This window comes from Triticum urartu, chromosome 2A, assembly GCF_056163025.1.
Source record: "Triticum urartu cultivar PI428250 chromosome 2A, HENAU_Tu73, whole genome shotgun sequence".
NCBI classification, from domain to species: domain Eukaryota; kingdom Viridiplantae; phylum Streptophyta; class Magnoliopsida; order Poales; family Poaceae; genus Triticum; species Triticum urartu.
The window spans coordinates 268,014,257-268,022,878 of NC_141874.1; the positions used below are offsets into that span (position 1 = coordinate 268,014,257).

The 8,622-nt window shown below is 42.0% G+C and overlaps 1 pseudogene; it reads left to right on the forward strand.

The window, feature by feature from the left end:
• Window positions 1-2,540: 2,540 nt before the first annotated feature.
• LOC147984775 (uncharacterized) lies at window positions 2,541-6,241 on the forward strand (annotated as a pseudogene).
• Window positions 6,242-8,622: the final 2,381 nt, after the last annotated feature.

Consider the following 8,622-nt stretch of genomic DNA (forward strand, 5'->3'; position numbering starts at 1 on the left):
AACTGTTTAAAAAAAAACTGGACCAAGGCCGGCCAGGCCAAGGCCCAGCCGGGCCGAAGGCCACCGCCCCAGGGAGCCGCGCGTGCCTAGCGCTGGCGCAGGAGGCCGCCGCCTCTTGCCTTGCCTCTAATCCGTTTTGGACTAGGGTTAGTCCTTTTCCTTGTTTTGTTTTTCCTAGTCCTACTCCGTTTGCCTTTTTCTTTTAGGATTCCTATTCCTTGTCTATTTCTTGTCTCCTACCCCAAGTCTCCTCACCCCTCCCCAATATAAATACCCAAGCACCCCCCCTCTAAATCATCAAACTCAAAGCCTAGAGCTCCACCACACCCCGCGCCGCGCCACTCCTCACCCGCGCCGCACTTTAGCCACCGCGCCGCGCTGCCCTACACCACCGCCGCTGCCGCGCCCTGCGTCACCGCCGCCGCCGCCCTTGTGCCCGCACCGCCGCCCCTTGCCCAACGGCCACGCCGCCGGAGCCCCGTTCGCCGGAACCTCGCCCGAGGTAGCCCCGCGCTGCATCTATTCTTTTCATCGGATCGTTTTCTTCTAATCGTTCCGATTCTTTTCTTCTAAACCGTTCCGGTTTTCTAGATCGGTTTTTCGTTTCGATTTCTTTTCCGAAAACCCTAGATCGGTTTTCGTTCTCTTTCGGACCGTTCGTCTCAACGAACGTGATCACCGATTCTTTCCCGGTTAATGACGTCCGTTCGTTTAACCGTTCTTCGTTTTCTTTCTCGTCGGATTTATTCCGCGATCGCGATCTCAGATCCGATCTTCTTTCTAGTTTTTATTCTCGCTCGTTTATCGGAATCAGGTGATTCAAGCGCCTGGAGTTTCGTCTTGAAACCGCCGTTCCGTCTAATCAATTTGAACAAGCTTTTGCCACAGTAAAAATTTGACCTAGTTTCAACTTGCTAGAACCGAGTAGTTTTCCGCCGTTTGTTTTCTATTTCTTTGTTCGGTTCGTTCTTTCTTTGCAACCGGAGTTCTTAAGTTGAACTTTCTAGTTCGTTCTCTTGTTCGAGTTTTCCTGTGCGTTAGATGAGTACTTATTGTGTGCTTGCTTGTTTGTCTGCGATAGATTGACCGGAGTGTGACGAGTAGGTCTATCAAGAGTTTTGAGTGCGAATCATCTTCATCAACATTGCAGGCAAGTTCACACTTTGATCATACCTTTTCTACAACCCAGTTTTATTGCATTAGATCAATCCTCACACATTGCATGATTAGGATCTAATTAAATTGTGGGATGGGAAGTAGATGAGGTAGTACCTATTACCTGGTTACCATGAAACCTTTGGGAGTTACTTCTACGTTTGCTTATTATGCCATGCTATGCTAGTAGACGTGGATTGGGTGAGTGATATCCATGACAGATGTGAGTTTGATAATTTTTAATGGTTTATCTAAGGTGGCAACTTAAACACACATCTGGGTGGATTGAGGCACCTGATGTCTATCAGGACTTGCCTGTTTTTTTTTGGACCGCCACCAACGACCTGAACAACAATAGTATGATTATCCCCTCATGTTTCTCTCTGTTTTTTTCATTGCAAGAGCAGCAAATTTAGATTGAAAATACATCACATGAGCATTAGTACTGTGCTATACATACAACATAAGGATGCTGATTTTAGTTTGAAAGTAGCAAACTAATTTTCCCTTGCTTGTTGTTTTATCGGTAGCTACTTTCATGTTCTTCCACATCTGCAATAATAAGATGGTTCAGGAAAATAATAAGATAGAAAACCCACGCAAATTTCAAAACTGAATCTGATGAACATGAATGCCGTTCATATACTTCAGTTCAGTTCAATTTGTTCCCTGCTCATGTGCTTATATAATCACAAAGCTGCTGTCTCGAGCTCCTTGGCTTAAGATGGTGTCTTCTTAGTGATGTTGCTCCAAAACATTTTGGCTGCTTCACACTGAACCTCAAACCAAAGGGAAATTAAACAAAAAACACACTGAATGGAACTTAAGCAGAAACACACAGGAGCTTTAATTGAGTGAATCATTCAAATTAAACCATCTATAAAAATTAATATATGGCTGCAACCATTCAACTGAAACTCCTAAAGTAAAATTGCATGACAAGTATCATACACTGAATCAAGTAAAGAATCAAGCAAGTATCTTGAATCTGATATGTAGCGTGAGGTATGTAGAGTAACACATTCGTGGAGATCAGTAGCATAAAGGTATGCTATGTTCTTCAGCATAAGTCAAACAATCTGGTTGTTAGTTTTGAGCCGTGATCTCTTCACTGTCCCTGAATTTCTGTTTTTGCATTATCTAGCCAACTACTAAACTAAACTTATTTAAACTCATGTCACATATACTACCATGTGATAGTAGTACTATTTCTTCTTCCATCAACCAAATTTTGCTTTACAATGTATAGATAAATTTTGCTTTACCATGTGACAGTAATATTTGTATGTATGTATCCCTGTTGTCTTGTCTTGTAATGCAGCTAGTGATGCTGTTGGCTGTAATTTAGCTACTAAAGCAGCTGTTATGTTTTTTAACAGGACTGGCTTTACGGAGATAAGGCAAAAATGACACGAGATAAGAGCTGGATGGACAGGGAAAGAAATTCTGTTGAGTGGCAAACTGGCATGAAGGATTTCTTGAATTTTGCCTTCGATGGTGATCACCCGGACTCAACAGTCCCATGCCCATGTAGGAGATGTCTCAATGTTGTTCCAAAAACGAAAAAGGATGTTCATACTGACTTGTTGTTCAATGGGATGGATCCAACCTACACTCACTGGATATACCATGGTGAACAATCCGATGAGGGAAGCATGTCTGAAGATTCTGATAATGAAGACGCTGGAGATGATGGTGCTGGGGTATGTGACATGCTCAATACTCTCATAAGGGGCACAAACATGGAAAGCAATGCAGACATTGGTGAAGGTGCGGGAGACATTCATGTGGATGCTTCCAGCGGTGATGAAAGGAACCAGGAGCCAAATGCAACAGCCAAGGTCTTCTTCGAACTATTGAAAGAGGCAAAAAAAGAGTTGTACCCAGGTTGCAAGGATTTCACGAAGCTATATTTCATTGTGAAGCTTTACCAAATCAAGTGCGCGTCTGGGATGACCAATAGAGCATGTGACTTAGTTCTGCAGATGTTCACACAGGTGTTGCCAAAGGGTCACTGCATTCCTACTAATCTCGCTAAAGTAAGGAAGGTGATCCAAGATCTTGGGCTGGACTACAAGAAGATACACGCATGCGTTAATGATTGTGTGCTATTCCGTAATGAACATGCTGATGCAGAAGATTGCCCTGTCTGTCATGCGTCTCGATGGAAATCTACTCCTCCTACTGATGAAGACAATGCATCAAGTCGTAAATCAAAGAAGCTAGTGCCACAAAAAGTTCTAAGGTATTTCCCGCTCATTCCAAGACTGCAAAGGCTGTACATGACAGAACATATGTCATCACATATGAAATGGCATAAGGAGGGTCGGATGGATGATGGCGTAAAGAGGCATCCTGCAGATTCCAAGGCATGGAAGCATTTTGATAGGAAATATTATAAGAAATTCTCAAAAGATGCTCGCAGTGTTCGGCTTGGCCTTGCTTCAGATGGATTCAACCCCTTTGGGCTCATGAGTATATCACACAGTACATGGCCTGTCATTCTTATTCCATATAACTTGCCACCTTGGATGTGTATGAAACAAGAAAATTGGATTATGTCAATGATTATTCCAGGACCAAAGTCTCCAGGAAATAACATAGATGTGTACTTGCAGCCCTTGATTGATGAACTGAATGTTCTATGGGAGGATGGTGCTGAGACATATGATGCTGCAACTAAAAAAAAATTCCAGATGTATGCATGCTTGTTGTGGACCATTAGTGACTACCCAGCTTACGCAATGCTGAGTGGTTGGAGCACAAAAGGCAAGCTAGCATGCCCGTGTTGCCACAAACATACAGATTTTTTATGGCTCAAGTATGGTCGAAAGCATTGCTACATGGGACACCGACGTTTTCTGCCCAGGACCCACAAATGGCGTCGAAACAAGTGTTTGTTCAACAAGGCAGATAATAGAGAAGCTCCAGTGGCACTTACAGGTGAACAAGTTCTACGGGAACTTGATAGCATTCAGCATGCACCATTTGGACGGTCAAATAAGAGAAAGCGACCGGAAACTAGTAGCTGGCATAACTGGCGGAAGAAAAGTGTATTTTTCCAGCTCCTATATTGGAAGAACTTGCTCGTAAGGCACAATTTGGATGTTATGCACATCGAGAAGAACATTTGTGACAGCATTGTGGGGACTTTTCTTGAGATGGATAAGAAATCAAAGGATGGTGTGAAGGCTCGTCTTGATTTACAGGACCTGAAAATTAGGAAGGACCAGCATCCAAAGCCTGGTAAGCATAAGTATGACATAAAGAAAGGTTGCTATACTTTAAAAAAGGAAGAAAAGATAATGCTCCTCAAGTTTCTGCAGAGCATTAAGATGCCTGATGGCTATGCTTCACACATTAAGCGATGTGTAGTCCTCGATCAGTGCAAGATTAGTGGACTCAAAACTCATGACTCTCATGTTATATTTCAGAAACTTCTTCCTATTGCATTGCGCAAGCTTTTGCCAGAGAATGTTGTTAACCCATTGCTTCAGCTGAGTAAATTCTTTTCCGATTTATGCTCCAAGGAGTTAAGGGATGAAGATTTGGAGAGGTTGAGCAAAACAATTCCAGAAACTCTATGTCAGCTTGAGATGATCTTTCCACCAGCATTCTTTGATATTATGATGCATCTCCCAATTCATCTTGCTGAAGAGGCCTGATTGGGAGGGCCTGTCTTGTACAGATGGATGTATCCAATTGAGCGATACTTGCGTACGCTCAAAGGATATGTGCGTAACAAGGCTCAACCAGAAGGTTCTATAGCAGAGGGGTACATAATTGAAGAGTGCATGACTTTTTGCAGTCGATTCGTTGATGGAATGCCTACCAAGCTAAGTCAGTCCGAACGTCATGAAGACGGGGGTACAGATCAATCACCAACGGGGATTAGCATAATGAGTACAGTTGATTACTCCAAGAAAGGTTTTGTTTGTGAATCATTGTCTTTGGCTGAGATTAATCAAATGAGGCATTTCATAATAACAAACTGTGAGGAAACCGCGCCATGGATTGAGTAAGGATACTTATGTATTTAATTCACATCATGATATGCTTTAATACTTTCCTGTTCAACTAACAATCATTTCTCTTTGAAGTGAACATCGTGAGGAGCTCAGAAGGAACAATTCTCCTAATCCTAAAAAGCAGCACAAGGAAGAGTTTGTTGGTTGGTTTGAGAGACAGGTAATTTTCTTTCGCATTTTCACTAATGTTCCTTGTAATAACGTACCAACGCTGTACAATACACTCACACATATTCTATTTCATGAAATAGATTACAGAACTCCACAATGATGGGAACGTCAACAATCTTTTTTATGCACTAGCTAAAGGACCTGATCATCTAGCTCGGGTATACAACCGTACAGTTCTGAATGGATATTTCTTTCGGAATTCCTATATAGAGCAGGACTTGAGTACCCAAAATAGTGGCGTCATAGTCAAGGGCGATGCAAACACAGGAAATATTGATTATTACGGGGTGATCAAGAAAATCATATTTCTTGACTTTCCTCTTGATAAGGAGGTTGTTCTATTCCAGTGTGACTGGTTTGATGTGCCTCCTGCCAACAAAACTGAAAGTAAGGGGTATAAAAAGGACAAATATGGAATTATTGACCTTGACACTACTCTACACCAATTCCAGGGAGACCCTTACATTCTAGGCCTCCAAGCTCAACAGGTTTTCTATGTGAGAGATGTGAAGAACCCTGATTGGGAAGCTGTTATTAAAATGAATCCACGAAATTTGTTTGCTCCTTCTGTTTTAAATGGTGTAGGCCTTGATGAAGTTGTTGAAGCCGATGAGGGTGGTGAGGCAGATGTACTGGATGTCGTTGATGCAGAAATTACAGTGCCAAAAATTACAGTACCTGAAGAGATCACTAGTTGGTGTAGAAATGATGACGAAGGATCCAGCATTGATGTTTCAGTCATAGAAAATATAAAACCTATTGAGTTTGAAGATGTCCAATTCGAATCTGATGATGATACGGATGATGATGAGGCTTACGTAAATGATGGCCATGTTGCTCCTTTGGGACAAGAAGAATTGGATGATGACCAGGGGTTCTTTGTATAGTTTTTAATTTCTTGGTAAGGTGCTTTTCACATGTGTAAGCCATAATTATAAGTTCCTAACTGTTATGATGGTTACCTACGAGAAATATCTCTCCTGAAGTTTAATCTGATATAAAACAGGTTGAAACAAGGCATGCCTGCATAGGGTCATATGTTGTGGCAAATGGGAACAAGAGCTAGTGCCCAGCACTAACAATTTGGTGATGAAGAGAAGAGAAGAGTACTTGCTGTTCTTTTAGTGTTGTTGCTATTTTCCTTTTGACAGTGATGCTATGTACACACTGTTGCTACGAACTTATGGTCTTTTAGTGTTTTTGCTATTTACACTACTTTGCCTTGAACTTATGGTCTTTTGTGTGAACAATCTATACAAGTATAGCTGCTGAAACTTGTGTGCTGTCATTTTGAAACATTTGTTATATATCTCGCTAAGATGGTTTGTTATATCCTACTAAAATCTTGTGTCATATGTCCTTATATATATATCTTGATGTAGTGTTGTTGATCTGGTGATGAATTCTTGCTGAAAATTACTCTAGGATACAACTGTTATGCTGCTCAATTGGTGGCTGAAGAGCTGTTCAAATGAAGCCTGGGAGTGTTTAAAAATAGCTAGAATGCAGCCTTGCACAATTTCTCTATTTAACACATAATTTTATATTGAATCTCCTTTTTTATTAAGAGCACATATAAATACATCACATCAAGCAAGATACAGAAAAATTAGGAAGAGTGTGTGGTGCTCAGTTCTCACGACTCACCTTTGTGAGAAAGGGCACTGAGCTTGCCGTCTTTCGGGTGCCGAGCACGACCTTGATACCGGAGGAGGTCAGTAGGGTCAGTGGAGGAGACCCTGGCGGTGCAAGAAACCCTAAAGTGAAGGGCGCCCGCGAGTGTGCAATGCTTCGCACGCGCGTAGAGCACTCCTCCAAGTTGTGGTACCACCGATGTCCACTTTGCAAGATATGTGACTAAAATGCAACTTAGGTGCAAGTTGTGGTACCTAATGTGTTAATACCTCTGTAAACTAGTACGCCCCTTTAATCAGATCCTGCAAAATAGTATAATAAATAAAGGAAAAAATCAGGAGCACAGTAGAGAATATCGTTGCAATATCCTGCTCCTTTTTGGCAACACTAGAGGATTGTTGCATTATGTTGTACGTATTACCATGGATGCTTAATTTGTCGCAATATGTAACAGTTATTGCAACGCAACGAAGGTGAGGCAAAAAGTCACCCTATTACAACCAATACATGCTTTGTTGCAATAGAATCTCTGACTAGCGCCACATGTCACAGGTGTTGCAATAGTATCTATGTACTTTGTTGCAATACCTAGCCTTTATTGCAACAAGATGACCAATTCACGCAACGGGACAAGGCTGTCGCAATATCAATACCATATTACAACGACGATGCAGCTTGTGGCAATACATGGCTTCTATTGCAACAAAATGAGTACTTAACGCGATGAAACAAAATTGTGGCAATATGTAGATCCTATTACCACGGACTGGAATTTTGTGGAAATATAGCATTTTATTGCAACAAAAGATAGTTGTAGCAATAATTTTTGTTGCAATAGACCGGAATCCTTGTAGTGAATACTGTTTAAGCTTCCGGCTAGCCATAAAAACTCCGTACACCAGCTTCTTCCAATGTGGGTATCTCTCCTTGGACTCAATGAGAACCTCACTGATGTACTAAACCGTCCGTTGAACCGGATATTCCTTGCCTGCCTCCTTTCGCTCTACCACAATAGCCACACTTACAGCCCTGGCATTGGCAGCCCCATATAGCAACAATGGCTCCTTATCAATAGGAGCAGCAAGGACAGGTGGCTCGGCTAACTGCTTTTTCAAGTCCTCAAACGCCGCATTAGCAACATCACTCTAGACGATATTGTTTGTCTTTTTCGCCATCTAATATAGAGGGATAGCTTTCTCCCCCAACCGGCTGATAAACCGGCTCAATGCTGCAATACGACCCGCTAGACATTGAACATCATTGATACACGCCGGTTTAGCTAGAGAAGTAATTGCTTTGATCTTTTCCGGGTTAGCCTCAATGCCCCTGTTAGACACCAAAAAACCCAAGAAGTAATTGCTTTGATCCTCTTTCCTAGACTTCGCAACAATATCATCCACACAAGCATGAATATTGCGCCCGATCTGAGTATGACGACAATTCTGCACACAACACTGATAAGTCACTTGGGCACTCTTGAGCCCAAAAGGCATAGACACATAGCAGAAGGCTCCAAAGGGAGTTAGAAAAGCTATTTTCTCCTGGTCCATAACTGCCATCTTGATATGATGATAACCAGAATAAGCATCCAGAAAACTCAAATGCTCACAACCCGCCGTAGCATCAATAATCT